Genomic DNA, 18,601 nt, shown 5'->3' with positions numbered 1-18,601 from the left:
TCAGTCTTGAGCGTGGGTCCCGACTTCCAGCTGCTGCTCTCTGAATCTCCTCTGTTCCCTTCCTCCTGGGGTGTCCCCCCGGATCCCCCCCTTGCTCTGCTCACTGGGGCTCCCTTTTGGGAGTCCTCTGACTCACTGCTTAGGCTTGGAGATCTCGGGTCGTCATCATCACTCATTCTCCCTTCGGCTTCCTCCCCCTCGCTCTCTGTTTCCACCCTTCTCTGCGTCTCTGCTTCTGAACCCCTGACATCCATCCCCCCCTCGAAGCCCCCCCTTCCCCCCTCCCCTCTGTCAGGTGTGGGTGCTGGGCGCTCCAGCATCATGGGAGGGAATGCTGGATACAGGTCGCTCCCCGTGGGTGGCCGCCAACTGAAGACCTCCGAGTCTTCCCCCTCGCGGTCGTCGACGTTGACTTGTTGCTCTTCCATTTCTGTACCGCCGTGCTCGAACCCGAGGTCCTCCCCGAACACGTCCATGTCAGTCTCTGCGTCGGTCGCTCGACCTGGCATCTCCAGCCACTTCCTGCGCCATTGCTCCTCTGGTCGATCGTCCCACCAATACGAGTTGCCTGATGCCGAACCTGCCGGTGAACCTTCTGGGGAACGGGTGCTCCGTGCGGGTTCCCCTTCTGAGTCGAATCCATGGAACGTGCTGGAAGAAAGTGTGGGTGTGAACAACCAGTCGTCGAAGAAGCTCGCTGGCATGGGTTTGTGTGGGAAGAGGGCATGAAACTCGTCCTTGAGCAGGGGTTCCTCCAAAGCGTAGTCTGGTACCCAGCTATTGGCGCTGGCCCGGGTGCCCTCTCTGGCTAAGAGGTATTCGACTCCCTCTTCCCCCCATCTGGAGTCCAAAATCTCCGTGACCTCGTTGATGTGGTCCTGGTGCTTCACCTCCCGCGTCTCCGTCCGTTCCCGGAGCGGACTTGGCGCCGTCCCTGGCTCCTGGAACCTGTGAGGTGCCTTGTAGGGAGTGAGCACCGACCTGTGGAACACCGGATGCATTCTGGAACCCTCCGGCAGCGCCAGTCGGAAGGCTACCGGGTTGATCTGCGCTTCGACTTGGTACGGACCGATCTGCTTGTGCCCCAACTTCTTCTTGGCAAGTGACCTGGTCGGCACTGCGTGGGCTGCCAACCAGACCCAGTCTCCCACTTGGATCACTTCGCCAACCCGCCTGTGCTTGTCAGCTTGCACCTTGTAGGCGTGCTTAGCTAGCTCCAGCTGCCGTCTGAGTTGATCGTGGACCGCCTGCAGCTCTGACGCGAACGCGTCCGCCGTCTGTGGTTCTCCTTCCCCCACTCTCTCCAGTCCCGGGAAGGTTCTGGGATTCCTCCCATTGTTGGCAAAGAACGGCGTCACTCCTGTGGACACGTGCTTCGTGTTGTTGTAAGCGAACTCGGCTAGCGGCAGGTAATCCACCCACGTCGCAGGCTGTTGATTGGCATAGCATCTCAGGTACTGCTGCATGATGGCATTGACCCTCTCTGCTTGCCCGTTGGTCTGCGGGTGTCTTGCTGATGCCAGATTGACCTTGACATTTAGAAAACCCATCAGCTTCTGCCAGAAAGACGAGATGAACTGGCGTCCGCGGTCGGACAGGATAGACCGTGGCAGGCCATGCACTTTGAACACGTGATCTATGAACAGTTTGGCGGTTTGTTCCGCCGTGGCCACCTTCGCACACGGAATGAAATGTGCCATCTTGGTGAACAAGTCCACCACCACTAGCACAGCTGTCTTGCCTCTCGAGCTGGGTAAATCCGTCACAAAGTCCAGGGCCACCCTCTCCCACGGTTCAAACGGTGTTTGCAGCGGTTCTAACAGTCCCGCCGGTGGTCTGTGTACCGGCTTGGCCCTCTGGCAGGTGTCGCACCTCGCGACGTAGTCCGCGACCTCCCCTCTCAGCCTGGGCCACCAGAAGTCTCTCGCGACTAATTCCATCGTTTTCTCTGTGCCAAAGTGACCGGCCGTGGGTGCGTCGTGCAACTGTTGCAGTACCTTGGCGCGAAGGTCGTCTCCTGGTACATAGACAGCCCCTTTGCGTAGGAGCAAGCCGTCCCGCACCTGGAACTCGTCCGTGGTAGCCGTGCCTCTGAGCAGTTCCGCCATCTTGTCTTGCGCGAATGAGTCGTCCCGCAATGCACGTCGCACCGCATCCAGGTCTACTGTAGCTGAGGCACACGCCCACGCCGTCGGTGCGAAGATGTGCATGGCCGCCGCTGGCGTCACCTCTTCTAGGTATTGCGGTTTTCGGGACAGTGCATCCGCCATGATGTTGGTGTCGCCTGGGACGTACTCTATTCGGAAATTGAAGTCAGCAAAGAACTCCGCCCAACGTATCTGCCTCTGGTTCAGGAACTGAGCCGTGCGCCAGTGCTCCAGATTCTTGTGGTCCGTGCAGACCTGCACCGTGTGCTTGGCGCCGATTAGGAAGTGCCTCCACGCCTTGAAAGCTGCATGAATGGCCAGCAACTCCCTGTCCCAGATGGTGTAGTTCTGCTCCGACTTGCTGAGCTTTCTGGAGTAGAACGCTCCCGGCCGCCACACCCCCTGCGGGTCTCGCTGCAGCAGTACAGCTCCCACGGCTCTGTCTGACGCGTCTGTCTCTACCCTCAACGGTTTACTGGGGTCGATATGCAGCAGTTGCTTCTCCGATGCGAAGAGATGCTTGAGCGCTTGAAAGGACTGTTCCGCCTGCTCCGTCCAGATGAATTTCTTTTTTTTGGAGCTGAGCGTGTCCGTAATTGCTGCCGTCTGCATCGCGAACCCCTTGATAAACTTGCGATAGAAGTTGGCGAAGCCGACAAACCGCTGGACCTCCTTCCGGTTGCGCGGGCTCTTCCAATCCAATACCGCACGAACCTTGGTGCTGTCCATGGCTATCCCCTTGTCCGACAACTTGTATCCCAGGAAATCCACCTCCGTCGTGTCGAACTGGCACTTCTCCAGCTTGGCGTACAGTCTATGTTGTTGCAACCTGCTGAGCACCTCCCTCACGTCTCGGTCGTGAGCTTGCTGCGAGTCAGAGAAAATCAGGATGTCATCCAGGAAGCAGACGCATGTCTTGTAGAGGAGTCCCTCCAACACGTGATGCATAAAAGCTTGAAAACAGTGAGAGCCATTTTGTAATCCAAAGGGCATAACTCTGTATTCGTAGGTGCCCAGCGGTGTGAACATGGCCGTCTTCCACTCATCGCCCTCCCGCATGCGGATGAGATTGTACGCCCCTCGCAGGTCCAACTTGGTGAACACGCGTCCCTTGCGCACCGTCGCGAGGAGGTCGTCAATCCTGGGCATGGGGTAATCAGACGGTTTGGTCATCTGGTTCAAAAGGCGGTAGTCCACAACGAGTCTTTTTTGGGGCGTGTCTTTCTTTTTCACGAAGAAAACGGGACTGCCCCCCACTGCCTTGGACTCTCTGATGAAGCCACGCTCCAGATTATGCTCGATGAACTGTTTGAGTTCCTGCATTTCATCTTCAGACATGGAGTATAGCCGCCCCTTCGGCAGCGTCGCCCCCGGTAGGAGGTCAATCTTGCAGTCATATGGCCGGTGAGGGGGTAGCTTGTCCGCCTCCTTCTCGCAGAAGACCTCCAAAAAGCTCGCGTATTTGTGGGGGACCGCTTGCAACGTTCCCAACTGCAGTTGTGATTCCTCCTCCTCTCCCTCCCGTCGGGGCAGGATGCAGTGTTCTGCGCAATAAGAGGAGCCGAAGATCAGTTGTCTCTGGTACCAAGCCAGTGTCGGACTGTGCCTGTCCAGCCAACTCATGCCCAACACAATGGGCGTGTCCGACAGTTGGGTGACATTAAAACTGATGACTTCCCTGTGGTTGCCAAGGCGCATCACCATCGGTGGCGTCTGCTTCACCACCTGCCCCCCTAGCAACTCTCTGCCATCCACTGTGACGACTTGCAGGGGCAGAGTGGCAGGCAATAGCTGTATAGCGTGCTGCTCCACAAAGCTCTGCGCTATAAAGTCTGCGTTGCTTCCAGAATCCACAGAAAGCGGCACTTCGATAGTGACGCCGTCGGGTAGCTGGAGAGATGCTGTGAGCTGCACTACTGGTTTGGGTGGGAGGGGATCCGTGGGTTGCAATATCGCTGGGGACTGCTTCACAGATGCGTCTGGCTGGGCCCCAGTGCCTCTGTCTCCAGCCAGACATCGTCGTTTCCCTGCTGTGGTTCTCCTTGCTGCGTTGCTGCAGTCACCATTGCTGAGGCTGCAGTGTGCTTGTGGAGCCTCCGGGGACACTCCTTCGCCAAATGGCCTGGAGCCTCGCAGATGTAACACTTCCTGTTCCCTCTAGGAGGCTTCGCTTTCACTGCTGCCGGTGCTAGGGCTCTGGCTGCTGACTGAGCCCTTGCACCTCCAATCTCCATCGGTTCCCCTCCCCCTCCTGGCGGAGGTGTGGATTGCGCACGCGCTGCTTCCCTCGGAACGAAAGAGAAACTTCTCGCTGCTTCGCGCCCTCCACGTCCTTCATCTCTGCACCATGGACGTTCTTCCAGCCTCACCCCCACAGTCAGCGCCCTTTGGACCACCTCCTGCGTGCTTCGGGGCCTCTCCCCCCTTGCAATTTCATCCTTAACCGCAGAACTTAGACCCTCCCAGAAGAGGTCTCTGACAGGGGGCGAATCCCGATCCCATTCTAAAGCACTGACCAGCGCAAAAAATCGGGCGTGATACTGCCGGACGCTCGCCCTCCCTTGTTTTAGTCCATGAATCTCCCGTCTGGCAAGATCCACATCAATAGTAGACAAAAAACACGCATCCATCGCTTTGATAAAGGCATCTGCATTCTGAAGCGCCGGATCTTTATCCCTCCACAAATTGCGCAGCCAGGCTTTGGCATCCCCATGCAAATGGGACAATATGAACCCCACCTTCTCTTCCTCATCTCTAAAGTCTTTTGCCAGCAGTTGCAGTGCGCACATTACGTCTGCTCTAAAATTAGGGTACTGTTGCAAAGTCCCATCGAAGTGAGCCACAAGCCCTCCTGCTCTCCGTGCCAATCCCACGCCCTCCGGTCTGGGTCCCGGTTGCCCTTGCTTAACAAGCATTTCAAACCTGGCGTGTAGGTCTCTGTAGGCGGCTGTAGTCTCCTCCTCCCGTTTCTTGGAAGCCAATACCTCTGAGGACAACTGGGTCACTGCCTCTTGCAGCGCGGAGATCCTCTGTTCTTCCGTCATCTTGCTAACCTTTGTGAGCTTGCTTACAGACACCCCTCTTCCTCCCCTAGCGGCTTCTGCTCCCGCTGCGAGGTTTCAGGTTTCTGAAGCTTTGATGAGATGGGTCTTACTGTCAGAGCTGCTACCAGGTCCCAGCTCACATAGGACCACGCCACACAGCGTCCACTTTAAAAGAGTCTTTATTGAGTTACAGGTTTCATTTCCGAACTGCAGCGTGCAGCTCTACACCTTCTGCTCTAGGTCGGCGAAGACCCATCTGAGTCCCCGCCTCTTGCACACCAGCTTAATACCCTAGCCTTGCTCCACCTCCTTCGCCTCTCCCTACGTCTCTGGGTCCTTCTGCCCCCCTGGGACTCCTCCCTTCTACTCTCCTCTGACGCTGACCCCCCTGATCCTTCCGCTTCCTTTCGGCGGGCTTTGGGACCTGGCTCACTCTCCGGGCTGCTTACTGCTCCAGCTTCCGCTGCATTTGAACTTGGCGCGCGCGCCCAACTCTCTACTTTCCTCTTGACCGTTGCCTCGCTCTCTGAGGAGGGCGTGACCACCCCTGACTCGTGCCCTCCCTCCTGCTGACGGTCTCCGGAACCCGATGCCTGGCTGCCTTCCTCCCTGCTGCTCTCAGTCTTGAGCGTGGGTCCCGACTTCCAGCTGCTGCTCTCTGAATCTCCTCTGTTCCCTTCCTCCTGGGGTGTCCCCCCGGATCCCCCCCTTGCTCTGCTCACTGGGGCTCCCTTTTGGGAGTCCTCTGACTCACTGCTTAGGCTTGGAGATCTCGGGTCGTCATCATCACTCATTCTCCCTTCGGCTTCCTCCCCCTCGCTCTCTGTTTCCACCCTTCTCTGCGTCTCTGCTTCTGAACCCCTGACAGTATGTAATGAGAATCACCTAACCAAAGCAAAAAGGTGTTCTGGGTTCAATCTACGTAAAAAGAAGATGATAACGCTCTCATTGGGCTTATTTCAAATTGGTGTTTTCTGGGTTAGAATGCACATTCAACCAAACATCGCAGAGTGAAATGTTTGTTATCAAAGAACACTTTGCGATTTTTGGTTGAATGTGCATTGTAACTCCAAAAACACTTATTTGAAATAAGCCCAATCAGAGCGTTTTCATCTTCTTCCTATGTAGATGGAATCCAGAAGACGTTTCTGCTTTGGTAGTGTGATTCTGGTGCAAACCCAAAAAACACCACGCTAATTCCAACTATATGATTCTATGATTTTATGAATTGAAATAATCCCAATCGAACCATTCGTCTTCTTTCTACGGATAAGGAATCGGAAATATGCCGTTTTGTTCTCATTACATACTGCGATTTCTGGGTAAATGAGCATTAACTCCAAAGAACATGATTTTGAAATAAGCGAAATCCAAGATTCTTCTTTCAATGTAGATGGAAACCAAAACAACCTGTTTTGCGTTGTTTATGCTTATGACACTTCGCTTTGCAGCTTGGGGGAGAATGAACACCGAAAGAGCAATCCAAGCTTATTTGTCCTCTTTCTTTTGAGATTAACTAAAACACCTATTCTTGATTTGGGCTGATAACAAACATTTCGCTCTGTGATTTTTGGTTGAATGTGCATTCTAACCCCAAAAACAGCTATTTGAAATAAGTCCAATCAGAGCGGTTTCATCATCTTTCTACGTGGATGGAACAAATAACACCTTTTTACGTGGATGAAAAAAAACACCTTTTTGCTTTGTTTGGGGGTGATTCTGGTGCTCACCCAAGAAACACCATGTAAATTCCAACTATGATTCTATGATTCTATGGATTGAAATAAGCCAATCGAAGCTTATTTGTCTTCTTTCTACGCATATGGACGCGGAAATATGGCGTTTTGATATTTTGGTCTCATTACATACACTTTGCGATTACTGGGTAAAAGTGCATTAATACCAACGAACACGACTTTGAAATAAGCAAAATCCAAGATTCTTCTTCCTACGTAGATGGAACGCAAAATACCTTATTGCTTTGTTTGGGGGTGATTCTGGTATACACCCAAAAAACACCATGCAAATTCAAATAAGCCCTCTCGAAGCTTATTCGTCGTCTTTCTACGCATGTGGAAGCGGAAATATGGTGTTTCTTTATTTTGGTCGCATTACATTCACTTTGTGATTTTTGGGTGGACATTTGTGCATTAACACCAAAGAACCCTACTTTTTAATAAGCGAAATCCAAGATTCTTCTTTTATGCAGATGTTAGCCAAAAGACCTTTTTGCTTTGGTTGTGTGATTCTGGTGCACACCCAAAAAACACCACGCTAATTCCAACTCTATGATTCTATGATTCTATGAATTGAAATAAGCCCAATCGAAGCTTATTCGTCTTCTTTCTACGCAAATGGAAGCGGAAATATGGTGTTTTGTTATTTTGGTCTCATTACATATTCACGATTTCAGGGTAAATGCGCATTAACACCAAAGAACACGACTTTGAAATCCAAGATTCTTCTTTCTATGTAGATGGAACCGAAAACAACCTGTTTTGCTTTCTTTAGTCTTATTAGACTTTGCTTTGTTATTTGTGGGTGAATGAACACCGAAAAAGCAATCCAAGTTTATTCGTCCTCTTTCTATTGAGATTAACTGAAACACCTATGCTTGATTTGGGCTGATACATTTGGGCTGATACATAACAAACATTTCACTCTGCGATTTTTGGTTGAATGTGCATTCTAACCCAGAAAACACCAATTTGAAATAAGCCCAATGAGAGCGTTATCATCTTCTGTTTATGTAGATTGAACCCAGAACACCTTTTTGCTTTGGTTAGGTGATTCTGGTGCACACCCAAAAAACATCACGCTAATTCCAACTCTATGATTCTATGATTCTATGAATTGAAAGAAGCTCAATCGAAGCTTATTCGTCTTCTTTCTACTCATATGGAAGCGGAAATATTTCGTTTTGTTATTTTGGTCGCATTACATACACTGCGATTTCTGGGTAAATGTGCATTAACTCCAAAGAACACGATTCTGAAATAAGGGAAATCCAAGATTTTTCATTCTATGTAGATGGAAACCGAAACCTGTTTTACGTTGTTTATGCTTATGACACTTCGCTTTGCAGCTTGTGGGAGAATGAACACTGAAAGAGCAATCCAAGCTTATTTGTCCTCTTTCTATTGAGATTAACTAAAACACCTATGCTTGATTTGGGCTGATAACACACATTTCGCTCAGTGATATTTGGTTGAATGTGCATCTAACCCAAAAAAACACCAATTTGAAATAACCCCAATGAGAGCGTTATCATCTTCTTTTTATTTAGATGGAACCCAAAACACCTTTTTGCTTTGGTTAGGTGATTCTGGTGCACACCCAAAAATCACCACACAAATTCCAACTATGATTCTATAATTCTATGGATTGAAATAAGCCCAATCGAAGCTTATTTGTCTTCTTTCTACGCTTATGGACGCGGAAATATGGCGTTTTGTTATTTTGGTCTCATTACATACACTTTGCGATTTCTGGGTAAATGCGCATTAACACCAAAGAACACGACTTTGAAATCCAAGATTCTTCTTTCTATGTAGATGGAACCGAAAACAACCTGTTTTGCTTTCTTTAGGCTTATTACACTTTGCTTTGTTATTTGTGGGTGAATGAACACCGAAAAAGCAATCCAAACTTATTCGTCCTCTTTCTATTGAGATTAACTGAAACACCTATGCTTGATTTGGGCTGATACATTTGGGCTGATACATAACAAACATTTCACTCTGCGATTTTTGATTGAATGTGCATTCTAACCCAGAAAACACCAATTTGAAATAAGCCCAATGAGAGCGTTATCATCTTCTGTTTATGTAGATTGAACCCAGAACACCTTTTTGCTTTGGTTAGGTGATTCTGGTGCACACCCAAAAAACACCACGCTAATTCCAACTCTATGATTCTATGATTCTATGAATTGAAAGAAGCTCAATCGAAGCTTATTCGTCTTCTTTCTACTCATATGGAAGCGGAAATATTTCGTTTTGTTATTTTGGTCTCATTACATACACTGCGATTTCTGGGTAAATGTGCATTAACTCCAAAGAACACGATTTTGAAATAAGCGAAATCCAAGATTTTTCATTCTATGTAGATAGAAACCGAAACAACCTGTTTTGCGTTGTTTATGCGTTGTTTAATACGAGAGTTCTGAGGCAGATCCCGAGGGTGACCCCTCCGGGGAACGCGTTTCCAGTGTCGGTTCCTCGTCCGAGTCGAACCCCATGAACGTGCTGGCGGAAAGCATGGGTGTGAAAAGCATGGGTGTTGGATTTCGCTTATTTCAAAGTCGTGTTCTTCAATCCATAGAATCATAGAATCATAGTTGGAATTTACATGGTGTTTTTTGGGTGAGCACCAGAAACACCCCCAAACAAAGCAAAAAGGTGTTTTTTTTCATCCACGTAAAAAGGTGTTATTTGTTCCATCCACGTAGAAAGAAGATGAAAACGCTCTGATTGGGCTTATTTCAAATAGCTGTTTTTGGGGTTAGAATGCACATTCAACCAAAAATCACAGAGCGAAATGTTTGTTATCAGCCCAAATCAAGCATAGGTGTTTTAGTTAATCTCAACAGAAAGAGGACAAATAAGCTTGGATTGCTCTTTCGGTGTTCATTCTCCCACAAGCTGCAAAGCGAAGTGTCATAAGCATAAACAACGCAAAACAAGTTGTTTCGGTTTCCATCTACATAGAAAGAAGAATCTTGGATTTCGCTTATTTCAAAATCATGTTCTTTGGAGTTAATGCTCATTTACCCAGAAATCGCAGTGTATGTAATGAGAGCAAAATATCAAAACGCCATATCTCCGCGTCCATATGCGTAGAAAGAAGACGAATAAGCTTCGATTATGCTTATTTCAATCCATAGAATCAAAGAATCATAGTTGGAATTTACATGTTGTTTTTTGGGTTTGCACCAGAATCACACAACCAAAGCAGAAAGGTCTTTGGCTTCCATCTACATAGAAAGAAGAATCTTGGATTTCGCTTATTTTATTGTTCTTTGGTATTAATGCACTTTTACCCAGAAATCGCAGTGTATGTAGAGACCAAAATATCAAAACGCCATATCTCCGCGTCCATATGCGTAGAAAGAAGACTAATAAGCTTCGATTGGGCTTATTTCAATCCATAGAATCATAGAATTATAGTTGGAATTTACATGGTGTTTTTTGGGTGAGCACCAGAATCACCCCCAAACAAAGCAAAAAGGTGTTTTGCGTTCCATCCACGTAGAAAGAAGATGAAAACGCTCTGATTGGGCTTATTTCAAATAGCTGTTTTTGGGGTTAGAATGCACATTCAACCAAAAATCACAGTGCGAAATGTTTGTTATCAGCCCAAATCAAGCATAGGTGTTTTAGTTAATCTCAAAAGAAAGAGGACAAATAAGCTTGGATTGCTCTTTCGGTGTTCATTCTCCCACAAGCTGCAAAGCGAAGTGTCATAAGCATAAACAACGCAAAACAGGTTGTTTTGGTTTCCATCTACATAGAAAGAAAAATCTTGGATTTCGCTTATTTCAAAATCTTGTTCTTTGGTATTAATGCACATTTACCCTGAAATCGCAGTGTATGTAATGAGACCAAAATAACAAAACGCCATATTCCGCTTCCATTTGCGTAGAGAGAAGACGAATAAGCTTCGATTGGGCTTATTTCAATCCATAGAATTATAGAATCATAGTTGAAGGGAATTTTTGGTTGCATGTGCATTCTAACCCAGAAAACACCAATTTGAAATAAGCCCAATGAGAGCGTTATCATCTTCTTTTTATGTAGATTGAACCCAGAACACCTTTTTGCTTTGGTTGGGTGATTCTGGTGCACACCCAAAAAACACCACGCTAATTCCAACTCTATGATTCTATGATTCTATGAATTGAAATAAGCTCAATCGAAGCTTATTCGTCTTCTTTCTACTCATATGGAAGCGGAAATATTCCGTTTTGTTATTTTGGTCTCATTACATACACTGCAATTTCTGGGTAAATGTGCATTAGCTCCAAAGAACACGATTTTGAAATAAGCGAAATCCAAGATTTTTCATTCTATGTAGATGGAATCCGGAAGAACCTGTTTTGCGTTGTTTATGCTTATGACACTTCGCTTTGCAGCTTGTGGGAGAATGAACACCGAAAGAGCAATCCAAGCTTATTTGTCCTCTTTCTTTTGAGATTAACTAAAACACCTATTCTTGATTTGGGCTGATAACAAACATTTCGCTCTGTGATTTTTGGTTGAATGTGCATTCTAACCCCAAAAACAGCTATTTGAAATAAGTCCAATCAGAGCGTTTTCATCTTCTTTCTACGTGGATGGAACAAATAACACCTTTTTACGTGGATGAAAAAAAACACCTTTTTGCTTTGTTTGGGGGTGATTCTGGTGCTCACCCAAGAAACACCATGTAAATTCCAACTATGATTCTATGATTCTATGGATTGAAATAAGCCAATCGAAGCTTATTTGTCTTCTTTCTACGCATATGGACGCGGAAATATGGCGTTTTGATATTTTGGTCTCATTACATACACTTTGCGATTTCTGGGTAAAAGTGCATTAATACCAACTGTCAGGGGTTCAGGAGCAGAGACGCAGAGAAGGGAGGAAGCAGAGAGCGAGGGGGAGGAATCCGAAGGGAAAATGAGTGATGATGACGACCCGAGATCTCCAAGCCTAAGCAGTGAGTCAGAGGACTCCCAAAAGGGAGCCCCAGTGAGCAGAGCAAGGGGGGGATCCGGGGGGACACCCCAGGAGGAAGGGAACAGAGGAGATTCAGAGAGTAGCAGCTGGAAGTCGGGACCCACGCTCATAACTGAGGGCGGCAGCAGCTGGAAGTCGGGACCCACGCTCAAGACTGAGAGCAGCAGGGAGGAAGGTAGCCAGGCATCGGGTTCCGGAGGCTGTCAGCAGGAGGGAGGGCACGAGTCAGGGGTGGTCACGCCCTCCTCAGAGAGCGAGGCAACGGTTAAGAGGAAAGTAGAGAGTTGGGCGCGCTCGCCAAGTTCAAATGCAGCGGAAGCTGGAGCAGTAAGCAGCCCGGAGAGTGAGCCAGGTCCCAAAGCCCGCCGCAAGGAGGCAGAAGGATCAGGGGGGTCAGCGTCAGAGGAGAGTAGAAGGGAGGAGGCCCAGGGGGGCAGAAGGACCCAGAGACGTAGGGAGAGGCGAAGGAGGTGGAGCAAGGCTAGGGTATTAAGCTGGTGTGCAAGAGGCGGGGACTCAGACGGGTCTTCGCCGACCTAGGGCAGAAGGTGTAGAGCTGCACGCTGCAGTTCGGAAATGAAACCTGTAACTTAATAAAGACTCTTATAAAGTGAACGCTGGCGGACTTGGTCCTATGTGAGCTGGGACTGGGTGGCAGCTCTGACACCAACGAACACGACTTTGAAATAAGCAAAATCCAAGATACTTCTTCCTACGTAGATGGAACGCAAAATACCTTATTGCTTTGTTTGGGGGTGATTCTGGTATACACCCAAAAAACACCATGCAAATTCAAATAAGCCCTCTCGAAGCTTATTCGTCGTCTTTCTACGCATGTGGAAGCGGAAATATGGTGTTTCTTTATTTTGGTCGCATTACATTCACTTTGTGATTTTTGGGTAAATGTGCATTAACACCAAAGAACCCTACTTTTTAATAAGCGAAATCCAAGATTCTTCTTTTATGCAGATGTTAGCCAAAAGACCTTTTTGCTTTGGTTGTGTGATTCTGGTGCACACCCAAAAAACACCACGCTAATTCCAACTCTATGATTCTATGATTCTATGAATTGAAATAAGCCCAATCGAAGCTTATTCGTCTTCTTTCTACGCAAATGGAAGCGGAAATATGGTGTTTTGTTATTTTGGTCTCATTACATATTCACGATTTCAGGGTAAATGCGCATTAACACCAAAGAACACGACTTTGAAATCCAAGATTCTTCTTTCTATGTAGATGGAACCGAAAACAACCTGTTTTGCTTTCTTTAGTCTTATTAGACTTTGCTTTGTTATTTGTGGGTGAATGAACACCGAAAAAGCAATCCAAGTTTATTCGTTCTCTTTCTATTGAAATTAACTGAAACACCTATGCTTGATTTGGGCTGATACATTTGGGCTGATACATAACAAACATTTCACTCTGCGATTTTTGGTTGAATGTGCATTCTAACCCAGAAAACACCAATTTGAAATAAGCCCAATGAGAGCGTTATCATCTTCTGTTTATGTAGATTGAACCCAGAACACCTTTTTGCTTTGGTTAGGTGATTCTGGTGCACACCCAAAAAACATCACGCTAATTCCAACTCTATTCTATGATTCTATGAATTGAAAGAAGCTCAATCGAAGCTTATTCGTCTTCTTTCTACTCATATGAAAGCGGAAATATTTCGTTTTGTTATTTTGGTCGCATTACATACACTGCGATTTCTGGGTAAATGTGCATTAACTCCAAAGAACACGATTCTGAAATAAGCGAAATCCAAGATTTTTCATTCTATGTAGATGGAAACCGAAACCTGTTTTGCGTTGTTTATGCTTATGACACTTCGCTTTGCAGCTTGTGGGAGAATGAACACTGAAAGAGCAATCCAAGCTTATTTGTCCTCTTTCTATTGAGATTAACTAAAACACCTATGCTTGATTTGGGCTGATAACACACATTTCGCTCAGTGATATTTGGTTGAATGTGCATCTAACCCAAAAAACACCAATTTGAAATAACCCCAATGAGAGCGTTATCATCTTCTTTTTATTTAGATGGAACCCAAAACACCGTTTTGCTTTGGTTAGGTGATTCTGGTGCAAACCCAAAAATCACCACACAAATTCCAACTATGATTCTATGATTCTATGGATTGAAATAAGCCCAATCGAAGCTTATTTGTCTTCTTTCTACGCTTATGGACGCGGAAATATTTCGTTTTGTTGTTTTGGTCTCATTACATACACTTCACGATTTCAGGGTAAATGCGCATTAACACCAAAGAACACGACTTTGAAATCCAAGATTCTTCTTTCTATGTAGATGGAACCGAAAACAACCTGTTTTGCTTTCTTTAGGCTTATTAGACTTTGCTTTGTTATTTGTGGGTGAATGAACACCGAAAAAGCAATCCAAACTTATTCGTCCTCTTTCTATTGAGATTAACTGAAACACCTATGCTTGATTTGGGCTGATACATTTGGGCTGATACATAACAAACATTTCACTCTGCGATTTTTGGTTGAATGTGCATTCTAACCCAGAAAACACCATTAATACCAAAGAACACGACTTTGAAATAAGCGAAATCCATGATTCTTCTTTCTATGTAGATGAAAGCCAAAAGACATTCTGCTTTGGTTGTGTGATTCTGGTGCAAACCCAAAAAACACCACGCTAATTCCTATATGATTCTATGATTCTATGGATTGAAATAAGCCTAATCGAAGCTTATTCGTCTTCTTTCTACGCATATGGACGCGGAGATATGGCGTTTTGATATTTTGCTCTCATTACATACACTGCGATTTCTGGGTAAACGAGCATTAACTCCAAAGAACATGATTTTGAAATAAGCGAAATCCAAGATTCTTCTTTCTATGTAGATGGAAACCGAAACAACTTGTTTTGCGTTGTTTATGCTTATGACACTTCGCTTTGCAGCTTGTGGGAGAATGAACACCGAAAGAGCAATCCAAGCTTATTTGTCCTCTTTCTATTGAGATTAACTAATACACCTATGCTTGATTTGGGCTGATAACAAACATTTCGCTCTGTGATTTTTGGTTGAATGCGCATTCTAACCCCAAAAACAGCTATTTGAAATAAGCCCAATCAGAGCGTTTTCATCTTCTTTCTACGTGGATGGAACAAATAACACCTTTTTACGTGGATGAAAAAAAACACCTTTTTGCTTTGTTTGGGGGTGTTTCTGGTGCTCACCCAAAAAACACCATGTAAATTCCAACTATGATTCTATGATTCTATGGATTGAAGAACACGACTTTGAAATAAGCGAAATCCAACACCCATGCTTTTCACACCCATGCTTTCCGCCAGCACGTTCATGGGGTTCGACTCGGACGAGGAACCGACACTGGAAACGCGTTCCCCGGAGGGGTCACCCTCAGGATCTGCCTCAGAACTATCGTATTAAACAACGCATAAACAACACAAAACAGGTTGTTTCGGTTTCCATCTACATAGAATGAAAAATCTTGGATTTCGCTTATTTCAAAATCGTGTTCTTTGGAGTTAATGCACATTTACCCAGAAATCGCAGTGTATGTAATGAGACCAAAATAACAAAACGAAATATTTCCGCTTCCATATGAGTAGAAAGAAGACGAATAAGCTTCGATTGAGCTTCTTTCAATTCATAGAATCATAGAATCATAGAGTTGGAATTAGCGTGGTGTTTTTTGGGTGTGCACCAGAATCACCTAACCAAAGCAAAAAGGTGTTCTGGGTTCAATCTACATAAACAGAAGATGATAACGCTCTCATTGGGCTTATTTCAAATTGGTGTTTTCTGGGTTAGAATGCACATTCAATCAAAAATCGCAGAGTGAAATGTTTGTTATGTATCAGCCCAAATGTATCAGCCCAAATCAAGCATAGGTGTTTCAGTTAATCTCAATAGAAAGAGGACGAATAAGTTTGGATTGCTTTTTCGGTGTTCATTCACCCACAAATAACAAAGCAAAGTGTAATAAGCCTAAAGAAAGCAAAACAGGTTGTTTTCGGTTCCATCTACATAGAAAGAAGAATCTTGGATTTCAAAGTGTTCTTTGGTGTTAATGCGCATTTACCCAGAAATCGCAAAGTGTATGTAATGAGACCAAAATAACAAAACGCCATATTTCCGCGTCCATATGCGTAGAAAGAAGACAAATAAGCTTCGATTGGGCTTATTTCAATCCATAGAATCATAGAATCATAGTTGGAATTTGTGTGGTGATTTTTGGGTGTGCACCAGAATCACCTAACCAAAGCAAAAAGGTGTTTTGGGTTCCATCTAAATAAAAAGAAGATGATAACGCTCTCATTGGGGTTATTTCAAATTGGTGTTTTTTGGGTTAGATGCACATTCAACCAAATATCACTGAGCGAAATGTGTGTTATCAGCCCAAATCAAGCATAGGTGTTTTAGTTAATCTCAATAGAAAGAGGACAAATAAGCTTGGATAGCTCTTTCAGTGTTCATTCTCCCACAAGCTGCAAAGCGAAGTGTCATAAGCATAAACAACGCAAAACAGGTTTCGGTTTCCATCTACATAGAATGAAAAATCTTGGATTTCGCTTATTTCAGAATCGTGTTCTTTGGAGTTAATGCACATTTACCCAGAAATCGCAGTGTATGTAATGCGACCAAAATAACAAAACGAAATATTTCCGCTTCCATATGAGTAGAAAGAAGACGAATAAGCTTCGATTGAGCTTCTTTCAATTCATAGAATCATAGAATCATAGAGTTGGAATTAGCGTGATGTTTTTTGGGTGTGCACCAGAATCACCTAACCAAAGCAAAAAGGTGTTCTGGGTTCAATCTACATAAACAGAAGATGATAACGCTCTCATTGGGCTTATTTCAAATTGGTGTTTTCTGGGTTAGAATGCACATTCAACCAAAAATCGCAGAGTGAAATGTTTGTTATGTATCAGCCCAAATGTATCAGCCCAAATCAAGCATAGGTGTTTCAGTTAATCTCAATAGAAAGAGGACGAATAAGTTTGGATTGCTTTTTCGGTGTTCATTCACCCACAAATAACAAAGCAAAGTCTAATAAGCCTAAAGAAAGCAAAACAGGTTGTTTTCGGTTCCATCTACATAGAAAGAAGAATCTTGGATTTCAAAGTCGTGTTCTTTGGTGTTAATGCGCATTTACCCTGAAATCGTGAATATGTAATGAGACCAAAATAACAAAACACCATATTTCCGCTTCCATTTGCGTAGAAAGAAGACGAATAAGCTTCGATTGGGCTTATTTCAATTCATAGAATCATAGAATCATAGAGTTGGAATTAGCGTGGTGTTTTTTGGGTGTGCACCAGAATCACACAACCAAAGCAAAAAGGTCTTTTGGCTAACATCTGCATAAAAGAAGAATCTTGGATTTCGCTTATTAAAAAGTAGGGTTCTTTGGTGTTAATGCACATTTACCCAAAAATCACAAAGTGAATGTAATGCGACCAAAATAAAGAAACACCATATTTCCGCTTCCACATGCGTAGAAAGACGACGAATAAGCTTCGAGAGGGCTTATTTGAATTTGCATGGTGTTTTTTGGGTGTATACCAGAATCACCCCCAAACAAAGCAATAAGGTATTTTGCGTTCCATCTACGTAGGAAGAAGAATCTTGGATTTTGCTTATTTCAAAGTCGTGTTCGTTGGTATTAATGCACTTTTACCCAGAAATCGCAAAGTGTATGTAATGAGACCAAAATATCAAAACGCCATATTTCCGCGTCCATAGCTCACACAGGACCACGCTAGCCAACGTTCACTTTATAAGAGTCTTTATTGAGTTACAAGTTTCATGTCCGAACTGCAGCGTGCAGCTCTACACCTTCCATTCTAGGTCGACGAAGTCTCGTCTGACTCTCCGCCCCCTGTGCACCAGCTTAATACCCTAGCCTTGCTCCACCTCCTACGCCTCTCCCTGCGTCTCTGGGTCCCACTGCTCCTCCTAGTCTCCTCCCTCCTAGACTCCTCCGACGCTGAAGACCCCCCACTTCCTTCCTCCTCCTTTCGGCGGGCTTTGGGACCCGGCTCCCTCTCCGGGCTGCTTGCTGCGCCAGCTTCCTCTGCATTTGAACTTGGCGCGCGCGCCCAACTCCCTGCCTTCCTCTTAACCGTTGCCTCGCTCTCTGAGGAGGGCGTGACCACCCCTGACTCGTGCCCTCCCTCCTGCTGACAGCCTCCGGAACCCGATGCCTGGCTACCTTCTTCCCTGCTGCTCTCAGTCTTGAGCGTGGGTCCCGACTTCCAGCTGCTGCCGCTCTCAGTTATGAGCGTGGGTCCCGACTTCCAGCTGCTGCTCTCTGAATCTCCTCTGTTCCCTTCCTCCTGGGGTGTCCCCCCGGATCCCCCCCTTGCTCTGCTCACTGGGGCTCCCTTTTGGGAGTCCTCTGACTCACTGCTTAGGCTTGGAGATCTCGGGTCGTCATCATCACTCATTCTCCCTTCGGATTCCTCCCCCTCGCTCTCTGTTTCCTTCCTTCTCTGCGTCTCTGCTCCTGAACCCCTGACATCCATCCCCCCCTCGAAGCCCCCCCTTCCCCCCTCCCCGCTTTCAGGTGTGGGTGCTGGGTGCTCCATCATCATGGGAGGGAATGCCGGATACAGTTCGCTCCCCGTGGTTGGCCGCCAACTGAAGACCTCCGATTCTTCCTCCTCGCGGTCGTCGACGTTGACC

This window comes from Podarcis vaucheri, assembly GCF_965113315.1.
Source record: "Podarcis vaucheri genome assembly, chromosome: W".
Classification (NCBI taxonomy): domain Eukaryota; kingdom Metazoa; phylum Chordata; class Lepidosauria; order Squamata; family Lacertidae; genus Podarcis; species Podarcis vaucheri.
This window is presented reverse-complemented; position numbering follows the sequence as displayed.